The following is a 4,353-nucleotide window of genomic DNA, read 5'->3' on the forward strand; positions in this document are numbered from 1 at the left end:
AAGACAATGGTCGTTCCAGAGTCAATTCGGTCGCAAAGAGGGAGATGGGTTGATCTGTAGGAGGGAAGCTGAGAGTTGTGTGGGAGCAGTGATGATCAAGGATTGTGGGTGTGCTGAAGGTTTCTGCAATATTGCTGAACTTCTGAAGTTGAGTTCTGTGAATAAGTTTATACCGAGTTGTTGACAGATAATGATGATAATCGATGATTGATGATATCCTGATGTCCTCGATTTAGACTTATTTATATTGCCAGAATGATGTACCACTGATCCTTGTAAGTTTGACGGTATCTTGAGTGAAATAGTGGGAAAGTGGGAGATCGTGTTAAAATCAGTTCCATGTCGTGCTGAGACTTGACTGATTGTGCACCCACTACTTTTCTAACTCCTTCAACCATTTACACGACTTACACACATTTCTTGTTGTGGATGAATCCACGTTCCATAGACCGTCAGACCAAAACCCTAAGTGATATCCCCCCATTTGTGACGTGATTGATATTTCACGAATCGTGGAGTCTGCAAGGCAGACGTGTATTAGTTAGTCAGTTGTTGTCTGATTTAGACTGTGAGTCTAGTTTTGTTGAATCGAGCATAAGTGATGAATGCTCAGTGATTCATGGATTGAACATGTGGTTCTCTGAGATGTCAATGAATTACTGACTAGAGCGACTGAGAAAGTATTGCTCAACTTGACGAATTGCTGAATATTGAGAGTTTGTCGAGCAATTGAGAAAGTATTGCTTAATTCGACGAATTTGATAATTTTGGCGTGCAACTGAGCAAGTGTTGTTCAATTCAACAAACTACTGATGAATTACTGAACATTGATGGTTGGATCAATATTCGAGCAACTGAGCAAGTATTGCTCAATTCGACGAATTATTTACTGGTGCCGTGACCCAATAAAATATTAATCAAAAATATTGGTGAATTACCTAATATTATTAATTTGGATGTTGATTGCTGAATCAACATTATTTTGTGTTTGAACTTGCTCAGAATGGTGATTCGTGGAGCGTTTGTTCGAAACCTTAATTTTTATCAATCCTTCATCAATTGGTGAATTGTTGAAATTGGTCATGAGTGAGGAGGGACCGACCACATGGGATGATGAGCGTCCATGGGTGCCTAGTGATCGAGTGAGCACGCACCAGGGTTCTCAGTTTGAGAGTTGGTGAAAGAACGATGATTAAATGCAGGTTTCATCATTTATTGAAATATTGCTGGATTCAACATTAGGTGATAAAACCTAGGTATGAGAGATGAGGACCGACCAAGAGAGCATGGGACCGACTCTTAGTGGTCACGGGACCAATTGTTGGTCATTTGGAGAATCCACCAGTTGGTTGGAGAGAGTTTTATGTGATTTGTAGATAGTGGTAAAAGTGGTTCGATTCTCAGACTTGTGAAGGATATTAATTAGACTTAAATCCTAATATTAAAATAGAAAACTCACTAAAAATTATAGAAAACTCAATCAAAAATGATATCAATACTAAAAGAAACACTGAGGCTAAGATTCCACTATTTTCCAAGTTCAAAGTGATTAAACCAATACATATATTTATGCAATTTTCTTGTTTAATTTGATTCTAAAATATTGCAACAAGTAGATTTTCAAAAGTAATAATTGTAAATACCAAGTATGAAGCATCAAAAATATTAAAACTAAGCATACTCCATCAAAATAGATCACAATCCCTCAAATAAAAATCATATTCAATAATAGTTCAAAGCAAATAATCATATAATTATTGCAAATAAAAAGATAAAATATAATATACCACTTTTTTGTTGGAAAAATAGCTTCCTCTATCGCCTCAGCAATGTGGTTTAGCTCCTCATATTAATCATGATCTCAAAATATGTGTTTGTTGCTCAAAATATGATTAAAAGAGTGAAAATTAATAACACAGACTGTTTGCAACAGTGTATTGGTGTTGCAAAACAGCTGTTATAGTGGAACTGTTACAGAAAAACTGTTGCTTTGTCGCTGATTTAAGACTGCCCTAAAATAAGACTGTCCTGAACAACTTAATGTTCTTCAGCTGTTAAACAGTGACACTTTTCTGCGACTGTCTACCGAGGGTCAATGTTCTTCAGCTGTTCTTCTTCTTCAACAGCAGCAGCAGCAGAAACAGAGTTTGGTAAAGCTCTGATTTCTTCTTCTCTGGCTCTCCTTAGGTTCCCAAACTCTCGACACCTCTTCTATATGACCCAAGACATCTATTTATATCAAAAATACAGATTAAATCTCTCCCAAATCTTCCAAAATCTCTTTCCTTCTCTTCACGACCAAGTTGCGACAATTTCTTTTAGGATTTCTACGCGTTTATGAGCTTTCCTTTTTACTCTAAACTCTTCCTTAGATAGATACAAATCTTTGGGAAGGTTTATAGCGTTTTAATCTCTCTAAAATTCCCTAAAACAGGTCACACACATGACTTTCCATATTTTCTTATTGTGAGAAAAATCCGTCGATTGAGCCCAATCTAATCGATGTAAACACCCATATCAGATTCCTAGACCCATAAGGAGTCTATCCTATGAAAATTAGAGGTTTAATCGACCTCAAACTCCTCCAAATCACGATTGCCAAAACTGCTTTTTAACTGCACTTTTTTCCCGCCAAAATCCTTTTGTTTTGAATGTTGAAGATGGTTGCCCCTTATCCAGATTAAGGGTGCGATTACAACTGCCTGGAAATGGGATGCCCCTTAGTAATTAGGTTACCCCTTATCCAAAGTGAGAGTCCGAATAGCAAATGTCCTCCGGGTGCTTTCCGACAACTTTTCGAGCCAATTTTTTCCAAAAATGTTTATTAGCCAAAAATACCTACAAATAAATAAAACACCATAATAAGTACAAAAATGATCCCTAACAATATATAGAATCGAGACAAATCGGACACAAAAATGTGTCTATCAGAGTTCGGACCCAGTATGAGCAATTGAGCAAATTAGGTCAGAATTATGAAAACCTGTGAGACCGGCTTTGTGCAAAACCTAGGAATGACTCTGGTCGGTCATGAAGGCTTGCACATGTTTCAGTGGTGTCCGTGTTTCCATACTGAGAGTCTCAGTATTCTCTGATGCGCGTTCGAGCAACATAGTGAATTTTCAGAAGAGTTTCATCTTGACTGAGAATTCTCGATTTTTGTTGGAATGAGCATGTATGCTCAATTCATCAATATTTTGAGAATATTAAAATCAAAGTGTTTTAATATTTAAAATTGATGTGGGAGGCTATCCAGTCGTGAGACTATGTTGGCTTTTGGTTTTTCGTGATTTGAGCAATATTCGAGAAAATATGGAGAAATCATGAATTTCTCTCAAACCCCAGAAGTTTCATGAATTAAGGAAAATAATAATTATGAAAGATTAAGGATTGCAAGGTGTGGGACCGGCCATGGCTGGACGGCTAGGTTGCCCGGTCCCGCACACCTTTCCCTATTTTATTATTATGGAGAATCCACGAGTTTTTGTTGAAATGGAGGAGTTTCGTGAGATTAGAGAATAATAATTATAAAAATCTAAGGATTGTGAGGTGTGGGACCGGCCACGGCTTAGGCATCGCCGGCCGGTTAGGTTGCGCGGTCCCGCACATCTCTCCTTATTTTATAATATTATTTCGTGAATCCACCAAGTTATGGAGAATTCACGAGTTTTGCAAAAACAAGGAAAGTTGCTAAAACCAAGGAGTTTTCGTGAGTTCACGAAATAACAAAAATAAGGAAATTAATGGGAGAGGCACGGACCAACCATGGCTAGGGCACGCCCGGACGGCCGGCTGGTGGGCCCGGCCCTGGGCGTCTCTTATTATTTTATTAATATTTATTGTTTCTCCTGTTTTGCGAAGGATTCCTCATTATTTCATATTTTTGGAAACTTGTTCATGCTTCAGGGTGCTCAGTCGTGCATCATTGTCGAGTACACTCGCACCATTTTTGTGGAGCTTACTCAGTGATGGTCTAGATGCCCGGTTGTTGAGTATCTATTACTAATCTATGAATTCAATGGAGAATAATCCATGAAACTGAGTAATAAAAATGAATAGTTGTTCATTATTAATTCGCAGGATCAGCTGCGGATTCGACTACGAATTCAAAATAATAAAACAAGCATTATCATCCTATGGGATCGTGGATTCGACCATAGAATCGGAGTAATTAATATTATCTATTACCATTTTATGAGATCAGTGGATTTGATCATGAAATCGGAGTAATGAGATAACACAATTGTTTTATTGCCATTCTATGAGATCAAGCCGTGGATTCGACCATGGAATAGGAGCAATTGTTATTACAATTCTATGGGATCAGGCCATGTATTCGACCATGGAATAGGA

The sequence above is a fragment of the Papaver somniferum genome, chromosome 8, assembly GCF_003573695.1.
Source record: "Papaver somniferum cultivar HN1 chromosome 8, ASM357369v1, whole genome shotgun sequence".
In the NCBI taxonomy this organism is placed as follows: Eukaryota; Viridiplantae; Streptophyta; class Magnoliopsida; order Ranunculales; family Papaveraceae; genus Papaver; species Papaver somniferum.